Here is a 20,400-nt window from a genome sequence, read left to right as displayed (position 1 = left end):
TATTTTTAGTAAGAAAATTTAGGTATATGAGATTTGATGATCTAATCAAAATATTACTATATAGAACTACCTACTTTATTTTAGTAAGAAATTAATAGAACTAGTTTATTTTTAGTCAAATGTTAGATATAAGTGTTTAATGTTTCACCTACATATGAACATATGTTAGATATTAATGTCAAATGTTAGATGAATTAGATATAAATTATGTGTTAGATATATATTTAAATTAGTTATATGAGATTTGATTATCTAATTAACATTATGAACATAGGAATGTTGAATTAGTTTAGTTGAACTAGTTAGTTGAATTAGTTGAGCTACTTTAGTTGAATTAATTAGTTGAACTAGTTAGTTGAATTAGTTGAATTAATTAGTTTAATTTAGTTGAATCTAATTAACTTTAGTTTAATTTAGTTATAAGAAATTAATAGAACTAGTTTAGTTGAATTAGTTGAATTAATTAGTTGAACTAGTTAGTTGAATTAGTTGAGCTACTTTATTTAGGTATATTTTTCGTAAGTGCTTAGTTGAATTAGTTCAATTAATTAGTTGAACTAGTTGAATTAATAGAATTAGTTGAATTAATAGAACTAATAAGTGTTTAATGTTTCACCTATGAACATAGGAATGTCGTTTGACGATGAACGCGATTTCATTATGTGCGAATACTGCGAAGACCAGCGCGGCCTGTGCGGCAGAAATTTTCTAGTTGATGATAGACGCTTCAGCATCAAGATGGATGAGAACTTCGAAGTGGATAAAGTAAGTCACAACGACAAGTCTTTTTTCTTAATTAAGCAGGACTTATGCTTCTTTTGCTTCATCTTTTAATTTTAATTTTTCACTATTCTACTAGCGTATCCCCAGCCATGCAAGAATTTTTGTCTTGGATAAGATAGGTTTCAGTCCTAACGAAACTATGGAGGTAAAAAGAGTTTACTTGAAGACCGAGCATGGTTATACCTTCAACATCAAATTATACAATGCAGACACATACACCTATTTTGAATGCAAAACTTGGCAAGCACTATGCAAGGCTTATGCATTTGAACCTGATATGGTTATCACCTTTGATATTCGTCCGGAAGATGATATTGAAGGTAATAGAGACATCTGGGTCAATGTGCAGACGCCTCCAGTTCTACCATTATGTGAGTTTCTCAACCATATTTATGTCTTCGATATGAGATTATTTGAACCAGTTGAATAATTAATTGATCTCAATTTATATTGACATCTTATTTCCAATCAAGCAAACATGTCCGACGCTTGGTAGACAGGACCGTCCACTGTCCCGGGGCTGAACTAAACTGTGAGGAGACAAGTCATTATGTTTCATGGCTTGAGGATCTTGATGCTGTCAAGACAAATTTTTTGCCTGCACTTAGAAATGTTAGTACTCAAAATGTGCGACCAATAGTGTTCGTACTGAACTACGGTCACATATATTTAGGAAAGATGTTAAGATTTCTACTATTTCTCCTCAGTGCATCTTTTGCATACATTATTTTTAAGCTAAACTTCATTGCTAAGTATGTTACTTTATGATGTTCTTCAACAGGGACTCCCGATGAATGTTGTGCCTTATGGGATCGAGACTAAAGGTACCATGAATATTGTTAGCTTACGGCCAAGATATCCTACAATGCACTTTAGTGCATTCAGGATTTCTAATAGTGAGGAATGCTTAATAGTAAAAGACTGGAGCAAAATTGTGAATGATCGCAGAGAAGTACTAGGGGCAGCAATCAGAAGCGCAACCCACGATTAGGAGACAGGTTCATCTGCATGCTCTAATATGATGAATCAGGAATGCTATACATGTTCTATGCTATTTTACCTGAGAGAGAGCAGCAGGAGTGATTAATTAGCTAGTTCATGCTCTTAGTACTTGTCCTCTCATGTCCGTGTTCTTTGTCCTGAACTTAATCTCAAAGAGTGATTTGCTTTTGTGGTGTTATGAACGCTTATAATATCATTACCATGTTGAACTCGATGATATCTTTGCTTCTGGTACAAGTGAATGTTTCTTCTTTAAGCTAGTGTTGGTGATGATTAGATAGTGGTAATGACTATATGATGATTAAGTAGTGGTAATGAGACGACTATTATATGATGATTTTTAGCTAGCTATGAAAACTGTTGTTGGTGATGATATATATGATGCAAGAGTTTTTATATTAATATGATGATGAGTTATTATATCATTTATGAAAGAAACCACATATTAGTTTCAACTGGATGGATTCTAGCTAAGTGATCAAGTATATGCCATATCCATATTACCTCGATCACTTAATTAGGTGATCAAGTATATATAATATGGACATGACATATATATACTTGATGACTTAGCTAGCATCCACATGCATCCAGTCAAACTAATCTGTGGTACATTCACCTAATGATTTAACAACTCATTATAATGTAAAACAATCACTAAATTAAATTGAAAACACAAAATTAAAGTAAAAATAAAAAATAAAATCAAAACACATCCAAACATTTTGTACCGGTTGGTGTTACCAACCGGTACTAATGTCCTACGCGCCCATGGAGCTGGCTCGGGGCCTTTAGTGCCCACACTTTAGTGCCGGTTACCGAACCGGCACTAAAGGGCCTTACGAACCGGTGCTATTGCCCGGTTCTGCACTAGTGATGGTGCCCAAGTTGTGACGATTGTTGTCACAAGGCCCAGGGAGGTATTGTCACATCCCTAGTCTGGTATGACCTAGACTAGCTAGTCATTTGTGCATCATGTTTAAATTTTCATTTAAATTTGAAATGAGGATTGGTGGAACCCTCAGAATCATTTTGAAAATGACCCAAATAAAAATTTCTCCAAAAGGGTCCAAGAAAATGCTCATGTTGCTCTCTGAAAATATTGGACAGAGATAAAAATCAAACCAATATTTTTAAGAGCTCATAGGTATTTATTTTGGGCATTTGGAATTAATGCATAAGTATTTGCATTGGAAATATATTAGTTATATATATTCATATATGTCCAAAAATTATGCCATTTATAAAGGAGCTCTGGGATAATATAGTTAGCTCCTGCAAAAATTGGCATAAGGTAATTAAATGATTTAATATTTTAATTAAATCAAAACAAATGTCAGAAAAATAGAAAACAAAAATAAAAGAGGGAGACTTACCTGGGCCTCCTCCCTGTGCAGCCCAGCAGCAGCAGGCCGACCCAGCCAGCAGGCCGCCCAACCCGCCTCCTCCTCTGTCGTCTTCGTCCTCGACAGAGGGAGGGGAGCGTGCCCGGCGCGCGCGCGCGCCACCGCGCCACGCCACCAGCATCCCTGCTTGCCTAGCGCCCCCCTCGTCGCTCTGGACGATCCCGCGCGTCGCCATGCCCCCCCCCGTACCCTCTCACTCTCCCCCCGATTCTTCCTCTCCTCTCCCTCGCTCTCTCTCTCCCGTATCCGAATGCGTCGGTCGCTGCCGTTCGCCATAGCCGCCGCCACCGGCCTCCCCTCGCCTCCCCGACACGCGCAGGAGCTCCGCCCCCTTGCCCTGAAGCTCCCCGTCAAGCCCACAAGACGCCGGACGCCCTGTGGAGCCACCGTCGCCGTCGTCTTCCACCTCGGGCTCCGACCACCACCGCCGTCGATTCGCCGCACGCAGGACGTCCCCGAGCCCGCTGACGCCTTCGCTGGGTCCGCGGTGAGCTCCGCCACCGTTCCCCTCTCTTCTCCCCCTCGTTTCCGCGCCGTAGCGCCGTTCCCCGCCACGGCCGAAGCTTCTCGCCGCCGTCCATGTCGCCGTCGTCGTCTCGGCCCGCCTCCGCCCAAACCAAGCACCCTAGCGTGCTCCCGGTGCCACGAGGGTGCCGCCGAGCCCCTCAGGTGGCCTCCCCGTGCCCCGCAGCCCGTTCCCGCTCGAAGCCGAGCTCCGGCCGCCGCCGCGAGCTTTGCTCCGGCGAGCTCCGGCCTCCCCAGCTCCTCCCACCTGCCCCTCCAGATGCGCGAGAGCCCGGGCTACGCCCCGATGCTCTGAGATGCCGTCCCCGTGGCCTGTGGCGCGGACTCCGCCGCGTCCAGAGGTCGCCGACGGCGAGCCCCGTTGCCTGAGCCCCGCCATGTGGGCCCGGCCCGTCAGGTGATTAGCTTAGTGCTAATCACCGCTTAATTAACCCCCCCTGAGGCTGACAGTGGGCCCCAGCGCCACTAACTTTTAATTAGGATTAAATTAACCCCCTGTTTAACCCCCTGTCACTGACGTGTGGACCCCACATGTCAGGTTTGACCCCATCAGCCGCAGTTGACTGCTGACGTCGTGCTGACGTCATGCTGGCGCAATAATATGATTTCTGGGATTAAATTAAATCAGGAAATTCCAGAAATTGATTTAAACTTCAAAAATTCATATCAATTCAACCGTAGCTCAGATTAAAATAATTTATATATGAAAAATTATCAGAAAAATGCAATCTTTCCATCTGTACTAGTTTCATGCATGACAAACCAACTTATACATGCTGAATATGAGAAAACACATTATGGCATATATAAGAGACTTAATTTAGAATTGCATTTGAGCTTATGGTTCAAATGGACTTCAAACCAAATGATTACTAGTTGCATTAGCTCAAACAACATCACATCTTCATGCCATGTTCATGCATCATATTGTTTCATATGTTTGTGTATTGATTGCCGGCACCGTTCCTTCTCGATAGGTCCTGCTCCGGAGCTGTTCCAGAGTACCTGTCTGTGAAGCAGTGCCTCCTCTGTTGATTTACCAGGCAAGCAAACCCCCTTGTTCATTTCGATAAAACCCTACTCTCTCGCTCCTGCTCTCAGTTATTGCATTAGGACAACAACGATTCATCTGCTATTTTGTGCTGCGGTAGTTGAACCCATTCCTCTGCATGACCTGTCATTGCCACAGTAAATAGTTGAAACCCACTAGCATGTGTAGGAGTTGATTGAGCCATGTTGTGTTCCTACCATGCTATGCCTGCTATTGCTTAGAGTTGTGTCAGGTCTGATTCATTGGGAATGAATTGGAGTGTTACGATATGTTCTAATGCTGAGAGTGAAGTGTGTGAACACGATTTGGTAAAGGTAGCGGTGAGAGGCCATGTAGGAGTACATGGTGGGTTGTCTCACTGGAACCGTCCTTAAGCACTGAGTTCTATGTATGTTGTCCAATGACTCGATACTACCACACATTGGGTTCCGGTAACTCGACCCCTCTCGACTTATTAACCAACTTGGTCTCTGTCCAGGAGTCACAACTAGTTTCTGGTGTTTGTAGGTAGTGCTATTTTTCTACCAAGTGGCACCCGGCAGGGTGGGCTTGGGACAGACTAGGCACACGTGGCCTGGTGTACCGAGTGGCACCCGGATGGTGGGCTCGGGAACCCTGCGCACATCGTTTGGGGCCATGAGCGACACCCCGACCGGATCTTCTTGCGGATGGAACCCGAATAGGCGATAAACCTGGGCTAGAGTCTTGTGTGGTTAGTCAGGTCGTGGCCGACACCCTCGCCAGGCTTCCGCTTGAAGGTTGCCGAGATACATGACGTGTACATGGCGGTACGTGGTGAGAGCGTGTGTGAAGAAGTACACCCCTGCAGGGTTACCATGATCTATTCGAATAGCCGGGTCCACGGTTATGGACTTCTTGGATGCTTACATGGTACATAGACAACTTGAAGTGGATACTCTAAAATGCTCAAGACAAGTGTGAGTGCTATGGATGGCCTTCTCGTAGGGAGACGGGGATGAATCCATAGTAGTGTATTGTGTGGTGATTAGTGGACTCGTGTATGTTGTCTCACCTCAAGAGTTTCTGGTAGTCGTAGAACAGGATAGCCACAGAGTCAAAGCTAGCTTGCTGCAACTAAACCCCACAGTACCCTCTTGATACAAATGCATGTATGCTAGGATCTGATGTAAGTCTTGCTGAGTACCTTTGTACTCATGTTGCTTCATTTATGTTTTTGCAGCGGAGACTTTGGTCTTACTAGTGTTCTCATGGACTTCGACGAGTAGCTTGTACCTCAGCTACGATCTTGATCGGACGTTGTAGATAGTTAGGCTCTCAGCCTTTTTCATTTGTAGATGTCTGTACCCAGACATGTAATGCTTCCGCTTGTTGCTTGTATGCTCTGTATGATGGGTCTTGTGACCCCTGTTTGCAATAAATGCTATGATGGCTCTTCTGAGCCTTTATCTATTTGAGTTGTTGGGTTATGCTGTGATGCCATGTTGTACAGCACATACTTGCATGTTATGCGTACGTGTAATGTGTATTGCTATGTGTGGGATCTGACTATCTAGTTGTTTATTCTTAGTAGCCTCTCTTACCGGGAAATGTCTCCTAGTGCTTCCACTGAGCCCTGGTAGCTTGCTACTACTCCGGAACACTTAGGCTGGCCGGCATGTGTCCTTCTTCGATTCTGTGTCTGTCCCTTCTGGAAATTTTACGCGATGAATACCGGAGTCCTGTTAGCCTGCTACAGCCCGGTTCACCGGAGTCCTGTTAGCCCAGTGCTACAGCCTGGATTCACTCGCTGATGACCGACACGTTCGATGCTGGGTCATGGATGCCTGTCCCTGTAAGTTAGTGCCACTTTGGGTTTATGACTAGCCATGTCAGCCCGGGCTCTTTATCATATGGATGCTAGCGACACCATCATATACGTGTGCCAAAAGGCGCAAACGGTCCCGGGCAAAGGTAAGGCGACACCCGTGGGGATACCGTGCGTGAGGCCGCCAAGTGATATGAGGTGTTACATGCTAGATCGATGTGGCATTGAGTCGGGGTCCTGACAGCGCTGGTATCAGAGCCTGACTGCCTGTAGGATTACCAAGCCAAACTGGTCGAAGTTGAGTCTAGAAATTCTTTAGTTATGTAAGGGAATTGATTGTGGGAAGGAACGTAAGGCTCTTTTTACTCCTTTACCTCATGGCCTTCTGATCTGAGTCATCCTATCCTTCCGACGGGATTAAGGAACTAGGCTTCTCTTCCGTCTATCAGGATCACGTGTTACTACTCCGTAGCCCCATAGGATTGGTTGATCAGAGTCATACCCCAGTTTTCGAGTATTTCCGGTGTAGCCTGTTTAGTATGATCTCAGAACCTTGAGTGATGATGATGAGTATGTTACCACCCCATTTTTAGTAGGATGTCTCATTCTGAGCATTTTACTGTCGTTATGCTGCCGGAATTTCCCTAGGAGTTCGAGTGATACTAATCCCTTGTCCTATATTCTATAGCCTATAGATTGATGTTGATTCCGTCCTTGGTTTCGTTTCTCAGGATGTCATCAAGTCCTATTATTCGTAGCCAGAACCATGGAGATGGTAGGAATGAGGATCCTCCCGACCCGTCTTCGTTGGCAGAGTTCATGTTAGAAATGGAGAGGAACAAGCGTGAGTCTAACCGTTTGTTGGCACGTATCGAGGAGAACACCGCACATCAGTCCAATAAGTCTGCTACCATTCATGACTTCATTCGCCTGCACCCACCTACCTTTCATCATTCCATCGAGCCACTCGATGCAGATGACTGGCTCCGTAGCATCACTCATAAGCTGCGTTCCGCGAACGTAGCTGAAGATGACAAGGTCACCTATGCCACATACCACCTGGAAGGTCCTGCTAGTCTTTGGTGGCAGAACTATGAGGTTATGCTTCCAGCTGGCCAGATTCCTAACTGGAGGGATTTCACTGAGGCTTTTCGCGAGCATCACATTCCCAGGCCCTCCTTGATCGCAAGAGAGAAGAGTTCTGTAGTTTCACCCAGAATAAGATGGCTGTTGATGCTTACAGCAGAGAGTTCGAGAACCTTGCCCGCTATGCCACAGAAGAAGTGTCCACGGACGCCAAGAAGCAGGCTAGGTTTCGGAAGGGTCTCAACCCCAAGTTGCGTCGTGATCTCCACCTGCACCATTGTGATACATTCCAAGCTCTTGTCAACAAGGCCATCAATGCAGAGACAGCTCAGCTCACTTACGAGGAGTCTCGTAAGCACACCCGTGATTTGGGATCTTCCTCTGGCTCTAGTTCTCAGAAGCGCCGGATTTGGGTTCCAAACTCCGCTCTTCCTTCCGGTTATGCACCGAGGCCATCCTATGTGGTGCCTCCCCCAGCTCAGTCGTATGTTCCACCCATGCCTACTGGTAGACCGTTTGTCAGTGCGGGTCCCCGTCCAACCTCAGGGACTTGCTTCACATGCGGGAAGCCAGGACACTATGCACGTGACTGTTCTCAAACTAGTTATGCTCCACCCAAGGCCGAGAAGACTGCTGGCTGTGTTAAGCCATCACGCAAGATGATCAATGTCAAGTCAGCCCCCACTAAACGTGGACGTGTGCATCACGTCTCAGCTAAAGACGCTCATGATGATCCGGATGTCGTTCTTGGTACACTCCTTGTCAACTGTCATCCAGCATCGGTTCTATTCGATACTGGAGCATCTCACTCCTTCATTTCTGAAGGCTATGCTCGTTTGCACGACATGTCATTTTGTGATATGCCAACTCCGCTTGAAATCCAAACCCCAGGGTCTAGATGGCAGACCACCAGAATCAGCCATGGTAATGAAATCCTTGTTGACAGGCTTGTATTCCTTGCATCACTTGTAGCCCTCAAGTCCTCAGATATTAACATCATCTTGGGTATGGACTGGATGACAGCTCATCATGCCAAGATTGATTGTTACACCAGATCTGTTCAGCTTACACACCCATCTGGCAAAATAGTCACTGTCTCCACTAGAGTTGCAAAGCGTCAGCTCTATTCTCTTAATGCCAGCCCTCTTCCAGACCTTGAAGATATCCCAGTAGTCCGTGACTTTCCGGATGTCTTTCCAGAGGAACTGCCAAGTGTTCCACCTGACAGAGATGTAGAGTTCGTCATAGATCTTATCCCAGGAACAACTCCAATCTCTAGGAGACCTTACAAGATGGCACCCCTAGAACTAGCCGAGCTTAAGAAACAACTCGATGAGTCCTTGCAAAAGGGTTTCATCCGTCCTAGTTCTTCTCCTTGGGCTTGCCCCGTCCTCTTTGTCAAGAAGAAAGACGGTACGGACCGGATGGTTGTAGATTATCGTCCCGTTAATTTGGTCACGATAAAGAACAAATATCCGCTCCCCAGGATCAACGATCTGTATGATCAGCTCGCTGGATCCTCGGTCTTCTCCAAGATGGATTTAAGGTTAGGATACCCCCAAATCAAAATCAGAAATGGGGGCATTCCCAAGACAGCTTTTGTCACTCGTTACGGCCAGTACGAGTACACCGTCATGTCCTTTGGTCTAACCAACGCCCCAGCCACATTCTCCCGCTTGATGAACTCGATCTTCATGGAGTACTTAGATAAGTTCGTCGTGGTTTACCTTGATGACATTCTTATTTACTCGAAGAACGAGGAAGAGCATGCCGAACATCTTAGACTTGTGTTAGAAAAACTCAGAGAGCACCGCCTTTATGCCAAGTTCTCCAAGTGTGAATTTTGGTTGCCAGAAGTGACCTACCTAGGCCACGTAATCTCTGGTAAGGGCATTGCTGTCAATCCCGAAAGAGTTCAGGCTGTTCTCGATTGGACTCCACCTGAGACCGTTAAACAAGTTAGGAGTTTCCTTGGTCTAGCCAGCTATTGTCGCCGCTTTGTTGAAAATTTCTCCAAAGTAGCCAAACCCCTCACGGAACTTCTCAAGAAAGATAAAAAGTTCGAGTGGTCCCCACAGTGTGAGTACAGTTTTCAGGAACTGAAAAGACGTCTGACTTCTGCTCCCATACTTGTGCCACCGGATTTCACTAAAGACTTTATTATCTACTGCGACGCCTCACGACAGGGACTAGGTTGCATTCTTATGCAGGATCGTCATGTGATTGCCTATGCATCTCGACAGTTGCATCCACATGAGGATAATTATCCTACACATGATCTAGAGCTTGCAGCCATAGTCTATGCACTCAAGACCTGGCGACATTACCTCCTTGGTAAACGTTGCGAGATCTACACCGATCACCAGAGTCTCAAGTATATCTTCACCCAACCGGATCTGAACCTTAGGCAACGACGTTGGTTGGAGTTAATCACAGATTATGATCTAGGGATTACCTACACCCCAGGCAAAGCCAATGTCATGGCTGATGCTCTAAGCCATAAATCCTATTGCAACAATCTCATGTTGCAGCAAGGCCAACCACTTATCCATGAGGAATTCTGTAAGCTTAATCTTCACATTGCTCCTCACGGATTCCTTTCTACCTTGGTGGCGAAACCTACCCTTGTGGATCTTATCATAGAAGCCCAGAAGCATGATACGGGGATTACCCGGATCAGGAGAAACCTTGCCAAGGGTATTGCTGGTAGTTTCTCTATAGATGATCGAGGTGTTGTTTTCTTTGGGAACCGCCTGGTGGTCCCCAAGAAGCAACATCTTCGACAATTGATTCTCAAGGAGGCGCATGAATCTCCTCTCACGATTCATCCCGGTAGTACTAAGATGTATCAGGACCTACGCCAGAGGTTCTGGTGGACTAGGATGAAGAGAGAAATCGCTGAGTTCATTGCTAAATGTGACGTTTGTCGTCGCGTTAAGGCAGAGCATCAAAGACCTGCTGGCACCCTTCAGTCTTTAGCTATTCCTGAATGGAAATGGGATAAAGTTGGTATGGACTTCATCACCGGCTTTCCCAGGACCAAGAGAGGGAATAACACTATCTTCATAGTCGTTGATCGTCTTTCCAAAGTGGCTCACTTCCTTCCTGTTCGAGAAAATATCACTGCTAGTCAGCTTGCTGACTTATACATTTCTCGAATAGTATCACTCCATGGTGTTCCACTAGAGATCAATTCAGACCGTGGCCGTCTTTTCACTTCTCATTTCTGGGAGAGTTTCCAAACTGCCATGGGAACCCATCTTTCCTTCAATACCGCTTTCCACCCTCAGTCGAGTGGTCAGGTGGAACGGGTCAACCAAATTCTCGAAGACATGCTTAGAGCTTGCGTTATCTCATTCAGGATGGATTGGGAGAAATGTCTTCCTTTTGCCGAGTTTGCTTATAACAATAGCTATCAATCCAGCCTCAAGAAAGCTCCTTTTGAGGTTCTCTATGGACGGAGATGTCGAACACCTTTGAACTGGTCAGAAACCGGTGAAAGACAATTCTTTGGACCGGACATGATCCAGGAGGCAGAAGAGCAAGTTCGCATCATTCGTGAGAATTTGAAAACAGCCCAGTCTCGTCAGAAAAGCCAGTACGATCGTCATCATAAGGATATGACTTATGAAATTGGCGACCAGGCTTACCTTCGGGTTACTCCTTTGAAGGGTACCCATCGTTTCGGTATCAAGGGCAAGTTGGCTCCTCGTTACATTGGTCCTTTTCGTATTCTCGCTAAACGAGGAGAGGTTGCCTACCAATTGGAACTACCCCCACATCTTTCTCGAGTTCATGATGTCTTCCACGTCTCTCAACTCAAGCGTTGCTTCTCGGATCCCATCCGCGGAGTGGACCACGAAACGCTTGATCTCCAAGATAACCTCACATACCGAGAGTACCCGTTTCGCATTCTTGATCAAGCCGAGCGTGTTACGCGACGTCAGAACGTCAAGTTTCTCAAAGTTCAGTGGTCTCATCATTCCGAGAGAGAAGCTACTTGGGAGCGAGAAGATCGTCTTCGACTGGAGTACCCCGCTTTCTTTCCGTCGACCCCTGAATCTCGGGACGAGATTCTTTCAAGTGGGGGCGAGTTGTCACATCCCTAGTCTGGTATGACCTAGACTAGCTAGTCATTTGTGCATCATGTTTAAATTTTCATTTAAATTTGAAATGAGGATTGGTGGAACCCTCAGAATCATTTTGAAAATGACCCAAATAAAAATTTCTCCAAAAGGGTCCAAGAAAATGCTCATGTTGCTCTCTGAAAATATTGGACAGAGATAAAAATCAAACCAATATTTTTAAGAGCTCATAGGTATTTATTTTGGGCATTTGGAATTAATGCATAAGTATTTGCATTTGAAATATATTAGTTATATATATTAATATATGTCCAAAAATTATGCCATTTATAAAGGAGCTCTGGGATAATATAGTTAGCTCCTGCAAAAATTGGCATAAGGTAATTAAATGATTTAATATTTTAATTAAATCAAAACAAATGTCAAAAAAATAGAAAACAAAAATAAAAGAGGGAGACTTACCTGGGCCTCCTCCCTGTGCAGCCCAGCAGCAGCAGGCCGGCCCAGCCAGCAGGCGGCCCAGCCCGCCTCCTCCTCTGTCGTCTTCGTCCTCGACAGAGGGAGGGGAGCGCGCCCGGCGCGCGCGCGCCATCGCGCCACGCCACCAGCCTCCCTGCTTGCCTGGCGCCCCCCTCGTCGCTCTGGACGATCCCGCGCGTCGCCACGCCCCCCCGTACCCTCTCACTCTCCCCCCGATTCTTCCTCTCCTCTCCCTCGCTCTCTCTCTCTCCCGTGTCCGAACGCGTCGGTCGCCGCCGTTCACCATAGCCGCCGCCACCGGCCTCCCCTCGCCTCCCCGACACGCGCAGGAGCTCCGCCCCCTCGCCCTGAAGCTCCCCGTCAAGCCCACAAGACGTCGGACGCCCTGTGGAGCCGCCGTCGCCGTCGTCTTCCACCTCGGGCTTTGACCACCACCGTCGTCGATTCGCCGCACGCAGGACGTCCCCGAGCCCGCTGACGCCTTCGCTGGGTCCGCGGTGAGCTCCGCCACCGTTCCCCTCTCTTCTCCCCCTAGTTCCGCGCCGTAGCGCCGTTCCCCACCATGGCCGAAGCTTCTCGCCGCCGTCCATGTCGCCGTCGTTGTCTCGGCCCGCCTCTGCCCAAACCAAGCACCCTAGCGTGCTCCCGGTGCCACGAGGGTGCCGCCGAGCCCCTCAGGTGGCCTCCCCGTGCCCCGCAGCCCATTCCCGCTCGAAGCCGAGCTCCGGCCGCCGCCGCGAGCTTTGCTCCGGCGAGCTCCGGCCTCCCCAGCTCCTCCCACCTGCCCCTCCAGATGCGCGAGAGCCCGGGCTATGCCCCGGTGCTCTCAGACGCAGTCCCCGTGGCCTGTGGCGCGGACTCCGCCGCGTCCAGAGGTCGCCGGCGGTGAGCCCCGTCGCCTGAGCCCCGCCATGTGGGCCCGGCCCGTCAGGTGATTAGCTTAGTGCTAATCACCGCTTAATTAACCCCCCCTGAGGCTGACAGTGGGCCCCAGCGCCACTAACTTTTAATTAGGATTAAATTAACCCCCTGTTTAACCCCCTGTCACTGACGTGTGGACCCCACACGTCAGGTTTGACCCCATCAGCCGCAGTTGACTGCTGACGTCGTGCTGACGTCATGCTGGCGCAATAATATGATTTCTGGGATTAAATTAAATCAGGAAATTCCAGAAATTGATTTAAACTTCAAAAATTCATATCAATTCAACCGTAGCTCAGATTAAAATAATTTATATATGAAAAATTATCAGAAAAATGCAATCTTTCCATCTGTACTAGTTTCATGCATGACAAACCAACTTATACATGCTGAATATGAGAAAACACATTATGGCATATATAAGAGACTTAATTTAGAATTGCATTTGAGCTTATGGTTCAAATGGACTTCAAACCAAATGATTACTAGTTGCATTGGCTCAAACAACATCACATCTTCATGCCATGTTCATGCATCATATTGTTGCATATGTTTGTGTATTGATTGCCGGCACCGTTCCTTCTCGATAGGTCCTGCTCCGGAGCTGTTCCAGAGTACCTGTCTGTGAAGCAGTGCCTCCTCTGTTGATTTACCAGGCAAGCAAACCCCCTTGTTCATTTCGATAAAACCCTACTCTCTCGCTCCTGCTCTCAGTTATTGCATTAGGACAACAACGATTCATCTGCTATTTTGTGCTGCGGTAGTTGAACCCATTCCTCTGCATGACCTGTCATTGCCACAGTAAATAGTTGAAACCCACTAGCATGTGTAGGAGTTGATTGAGCCATGTTGTGTTCCTACCATGCTATGCCTGCTATTGCTTAGAGTTGTGTCAGGTCTGATTCATTGGGAATGAATTGGAGTGTTACGATATGTTCTAATGCTGAGAGTGAAGTGTGTGAACACGATTTGGTAAAGGTAGCGGTGAGAGGCCATGTAGGAGTACATGGTGGGTTGTCTCACTAGAACCGTCCTTAAGCACTGAGTTCTATGTATGTTTCCCAATGACTCGATACTACCACACATTGGGTTCCGGTAACTCGACCCCTCTCGACTTATTAACCAACTTGGTCTCTGTCCAGGAGTCGCAACTAGTTTCTGGTGTTTGTAGGTAGTGCTATTTTTCTACCAAGTGGCACCCGGCAGGGTGGGGTTGGGACAAACTAGGCACACGTGGCCTGGTGTACCGAGTGGCACCCGGATGGTGGGCTCGGGAACCCTGCGCACATCGTTTGGGGCCGTGAGCGACACCCCGGCCGGATCTCCTTGCGGATGGAACCCGAATAGGCGATAAACCTGGGCTAGAGTCTTGTGTGGTTAGTCAGGTCGTGGCCGACACCCTCGCCAGGCTTCCGCTTGAAGGTTCCCGAGATACATGACGTGTACATGGCGGTAAGTGGCGAGAGCATGTGTGAAGAAGTACACCCCTGCAGGGTTACCATGGTCTATTCGAATAGCCGGGTCCGCGGTTATGGACTTCTTGGATGCTTACATGGTACATAGACAACTTGAAGTGGATACTCTAAAATGCTCAAGACAAGTGTGAGTGCTATGGATGGCCTTCTCGTAGGGAGACGGGGATGAATCCATAGTAGTGTATTGTGTGGTGATTAGTGGACTCGTGCACGTTGTCTCACCTCAAGAGTTTCTGGTAGTCGTAGAACAGGATAGCCACAGAGTCAAAGCTGGCTTGCTGCAACTAAACCCCACAGTACCCTCTTGATACAAATGCATGTATGCTAGGATCTGATGTAAGTCTTGCTGAGTACCTTTGTACTCATGTTGCTTCATTTATGTTTTTGCAGCGGAGACTTCGGTCTTACTAGTGTTCTCATGGACTTCGACGAGTAGCTTGTACCTCAGCTACGATCTTGATCGGACGTTGTAGATAGTCAGGCTCTCAGCCTTTTTCATTTGTTGATGTCTGTACCCAGACATGTAATGCTTCCGCTTGTTGCTTGTATGCTCTGTATGATGGGTCTTGTGACCCCTGTTTGCAATAAATGCTATGATGGCTCTTCTGAGCCTTTATCTATTTGAGTTGTTGGGTTATGCTGTGATGCCATGTTGTACATCACATACTTGCATGTTATGCGTACGTGTAATGTGTATTGCTATGTGTGGGATCTGACTATCTAGTTGTTTATTCTTAGTAGCCTCTCTTACCGGGAAATGTCTCCTAGTGCTTCCACTGAGCCCTGGTAGCTTGCTACTGCTCCGGAACACTTAGGCTGGCCGGCATGTGTCCTTCTTCGATCCTGTGTCTGTCCCTTCTGGAAATTTTACGCGATGAATACCGGAGTCCTGTTAGCCTGCTACAGCCCGGTTCACCGGAGTCCTGTTAGCCCAGTGCTACAGCCTGGATTCACTCGCTGATGACCGACACGTTCGATGCTGGGTCATGGATGCCTGTCCTTGTAAGTTAGTGCCACTTTGGGTTTACGACTAGCCATGTCAGCCCGGGCTCTTTATCATATGGATGCTAGCGACACCATCATATACGTGTGCCAAAAGGCGCAAACGGTCCCGGGCAAAGGTAAGGCGACACCCGTGGGGATACCGTGCGTGAGGCCGCAAAGTGATATGAGGTGTTACATGCTAGATCGATGTGGCATTGAGTCGGGGTCCTGACAGGTATCCCCTTGCACGACTAGGTTCGTGACATTCATGATGCACTCAGCCATGCCGCCTTGGTGTAGTGCGTCGAGCTCTAGCAGTGTTTGCTCTACTACAACCTCTGTGATGGCTGGACAAGCTTTGTTTGTGATGGATGTAATCTAGTCAGCACTACATGAAGTTGTTCTACTTGGCTCTATTCCATGACTCCATTGACATCCCCTCCTAGCAGCTCACCTGACGTACTTGGGCAACCCTTTGTATCAAGGTCTTCGTCCAGCTCACCCTCTAGGACAGATGCTGGACCGCCGACTATCTGGCGTGGTGAGGTCACCCTCACCACGACCATTTCCTGTGCGATCAAACCCCAGAAGCTGATGCACTGCCCCCTCATGACCAGACGATGGCATTTCCGGACTGGTGGGTGATCTCTTGCTCATTGTCCCATGCTGCTTTCTTCAGGGTCTTTCCTCTCTCCGTCAGCTACATGCGTGGTGCAAGCCATCTAGGAAGACATGTGTCTCTTGGTTAGAGCCGGAGCGAACGACATCACAATGCTTATCCCACAGAGTTAGCCTTTTGTTTTCTTCAGTCTAAGCACCCTGTATCATTCTACTCAAGTATCCATGGTCGCGTGAGGTTTTTTAACACAATACAGATGCAGGCGCTCATTCATATGCAGATACACTCACCCCTATGAATGCACACACACCCTACCCCTATGAGCACCTCTGAGAGACTGAGCTGGCACATCATCTTGAGATTGAAGAAGTCATCAAAGATGCCTTTGTAGTCGAAAGGAACGTATCCTCCCACTAAAAGCACATCGCTGGAAGAGCAGAAACAAATCCAGAAAAATGTGAGCACCAATGTTAAATCTAGGATTTGAACTCTGATGGGTGATGCTGCTTGAAACTGTGTTGGTATTTTCCCAAAGAGGAAAGGATGATGAAGTACAGCTACGGTAGGTGTTTCCCTCAGTTATGAAACCAAGGTTATCAATCCAGTAGGAGAACCAACCACACTGTGTAAATGGTACCTGCACACAAAGAACAAGTACTTGCAACCCGACGCGTAAGAGGGGTTGTCAATCCCTCCACGGTTGTAACATCCCAAATTTTCAATTTGGAATGTTATACATTAGATCATCATGCATATCGTATTTTCTTGCTTTTTGGTCGATCCTAGAAATTTCACGCAACTCAAGGACCTTCAGAGAGAGTTGGAGATTTCGTTATTTTCATATTTGAGAGTTTTCTCGAATTGAAACGAGGATCATTTGATTTATTTATTTCGTCTTCAATTATTTTTCCGATATGAAAATATGAGAGAGGGAATAATATGACTTTCCCAAAATTGAGGAAAAATGAAGATTTAATAAATAGATCAAATTTTGTTTGACGGAGTTTATTTGCATTTTATTTGGATAGGGAAAAATGCGCGTTTTCAAAAATTGCATTTTAGGCCCGGAGAAAAGTTCATTTTGTTCGGCTCATTTTTAGGAGTCGGGGAAAATTTACTTTCGAATTTTTGGAGTTCGTTTAGTTCTCTTTTTGTTTTTTTTTCTGCGCGCTGAACCAGTTAAAAAAAAAGGAGCCTCCCCGGCCAGCCAGGCCAAAGGCCCAGCCAGCCGCCGCCCCCAGCCTCCCTGAGCGCTGCGCGCCAGGCGCAGGAGCGCCAGCCGCCGCCGCCTCTTGCCTCTTAGCCGAATCCCTTTTAGGATTCTAGGCCGGCTCTTTCCTTTGTTTCATTTTTCCTTTTCCTATTTCCTACTCTATTTCTTGTCCCCTACCCCAAGTAATATCTCCCCTCTCCTATATAAATACCCCCATAGACCCCCCCTCCCCTCACACCAAAAACCCAACCCCCCCTCTCCTCCCCAAGCCACGCCCCACCCCGCGCCCCTCACCCGCCGCCCCGCGCCCCTCACCCGCCGCCGCCGCCCCTATAGCGCCGCCGCCGCCGCCCTAGCACGCCGCCGTCGCCACCGTTCGCCCCGCCTCGCTGGAGGTAGCCCCGCGCCTCTCTTTTTCTTCCCCGGTTCGGTTCTTTTAAAAGAAACTGTTCCAGTTTTCTTTTCCGGTTTTACTCTCTGATTCTTCGTTTCGGTTTCTTTTCCGAAAACCCTAGATCGGTTTTCCGTTTTCTTTTTCGGTTTCTTTTCCGAAATCCTAGATCGGTTTTCCGTTTTCTTTTTTGGTTTCTTTTCCGAAACCCTAGATCGGTTTTCTGTTTTCTTTTTCGGTTTCTTTTCCGAAAACCCTAGATCGGTTTTCGTTCTTCTTTCGGACCGTTCGTCTCAACGAACGTGATCACCGATTCTTCCCCGGTTAACGACGTCCGTTCGTTTAACCGTTCTTCGTTTTCTTTCTCATCGGATTTATTCCGCGCCTTTTCCGCGATCGCGATCTCAGATCCGATCTTCGTTCTAGTCTTTCTTCTCGCTAGTTTATCGGAATCAGGTGATTCAAGCGCCTGGAGTTTCGTTTCGAAACCGCCGTTCCGTCTAATCAACTTAAACAAGTTTTTGCCCCGCTAAAATTTGACCTAGATTCAACTTGCTAGAACCGAGTTGTTTTCTTCCGCCGTTTGTTTTCCGTTTCTTTGTTCGGTTTGTTCTTTCTTTGCAACCGGAGTTCTTAAGTTGAACTATCTGGTTCGTTCTCTTGTTCGAGTTTTACTTGTGCATTAGATGAGTACTTATTGTGTGGTTACTATTGTTTGCTTACGATAGATTGACCGGAGTGTGATGAGTAGATCTATCAAGAGTTTTAAGTGCGAATCATCTTCATCTACATTGCAGGCAACTTCACACTTTGATCATACCTTTTCTACAACCCATGTTTTATTGCATTAGATCAATCCTCACACATTGCATGATTAGGATCTAATTAAATTGTGGGATGGGAAGTAGATGAGGTAGTACCTATTACCTGTATTATTATGAAACCTTTAGGAGTTACTTCTACGTTTGCTTATTATGCCATGCTATGCTAGTAGACGTGGATTGGGTGAGTGATATCCATGACAGATGTGACTTGATAATTTTAATGGTTTATCTAAGGTGGCAACCTAACACACATCTGGGTGGATTGAGGCACCTGATGTCTATCAGGACTTGCCTGTTTTATTTTGGACCGCCACCCAGGCTCAAAGGGATCATAAGATCTTTCAAACTAGAAACTTCCGTGTGCAGCCACATGCTACTATGGGCTCTGGCGTAGTTGACTAAGTTGTGCGAACTCTTACGGGGTGGACTAGAAGATGCAGGGGTTGTAGGTGGTACGGTCTACCCCACATGTAAGGTGCTAGCGCTTCTGAAAGACTATGTCTCGGTCATCCGGTTCTCAAACACCATGTAGTGCGAGAAAACAAACGGAGGCGATCGAGTCATGTGGGAAAAGTGCGCAAACCTCTGCAGAGTGTACAAACTAATCATGATTAGCCGTGTCCCCGGTTATGGACAACTTGAGTATCTAGTACTTGAATATCATGTGAATCTCAACATGTTACTTCTAATTAATGTTGTTGGGTTTTAATTATTTTTTAATTGGGATTGAGAATGCTGTCAACCATTCTCAATGTTTCACAACCACCATGATAGTTAAATAAATTTATTCCTTTGCAGTAGGAAAAAAATTGGCTTTACGCAAAACCTTATAACCATAGAGCTTTTCCACCAGCCATATATGCATGTAGTGATAGTCTTTATTCATCATTCTCTATGGTGTGAATTTGCCAGTACATTCAATGTACTGACCCGTTTCGGCTGCAACATCTTATGTTGCAGGTTTCTTACGATGAGTAAGTGATACGTTAGGGTTACGATTTCTACACTCAACTTTGCCGTTGGTGTTGATGGGAATCCACAACCTTGTTGCTTCCGCTATTTTGGATTGAGGTAATAGTATTTACGTTACTTTATACATGTGATTTACCTCTGTTATAAATCCTTCGAGTATTGTGTGTGTCAGCATACCGATCCAGGGATGACACCTAAGCACAGAGACTTGATCCATTCGGGTCGGGTCGCTACAAGATGGTATCAGAGCACATGTTGACTGTAGGACGTGACCCTAGAAACCGGCAAGCCCATAGCAGAGATTTTTTCTCTACAACTTTCCCTTTCAAAAAGATCTTTTACCTCTCTTCTCTTCTGAGCTTATTCAAAAATTCTTTTTAGTGAGACCATACCCCTTTCCCCTTTTGACCCCTCGAAGATTCCACTGATGAGACCACTCCAAGAAGTACAAGATATCGGACAACTAAGACCACTTCGGAATGAAGAGTATTTTCCGTGCATCGGAATAATGGAAACTACAACGGTTGAAGGCCGAAGACAAGTAGAATTGGAAGGCTCTAAAGAATTCCCAGATTTGTATGACCTAGGAAGGCTACCCTTATGGAACTTGGTAGACTATGGAAGTTGTCAATACCCGAGATCAAGGTGTATTGGAGAAAGACCAAAACATGGAGAGTTGGGAACTCAAAGTTTTGTCAAGAAAACCCTAAGGCAGGAGATATCAACTGGCAAGATAGCTCATGGCAATGACAAGGGCAGAAACACGGCTATCCGTGATGTCATCACCATTGATATTG

The sequence above is a fragment of the Triticum dicoccoides genome, chromosome 4A (genome assembly GCF_002162155.2).
Source record: "Triticum dicoccoides isolate Atlit2015 ecotype Zavitan chromosome 4A, WEW_v2.0, whole genome shotgun sequence".
NCBI classification, from domain to species: domain Eukaryota; kingdom Viridiplantae; phylum Streptophyta; class Magnoliopsida; order Poales; family Poaceae; genus Triticum; species Triticum dicoccoides.
This window is presented reverse-complemented; position numbering follows the sequence as displayed.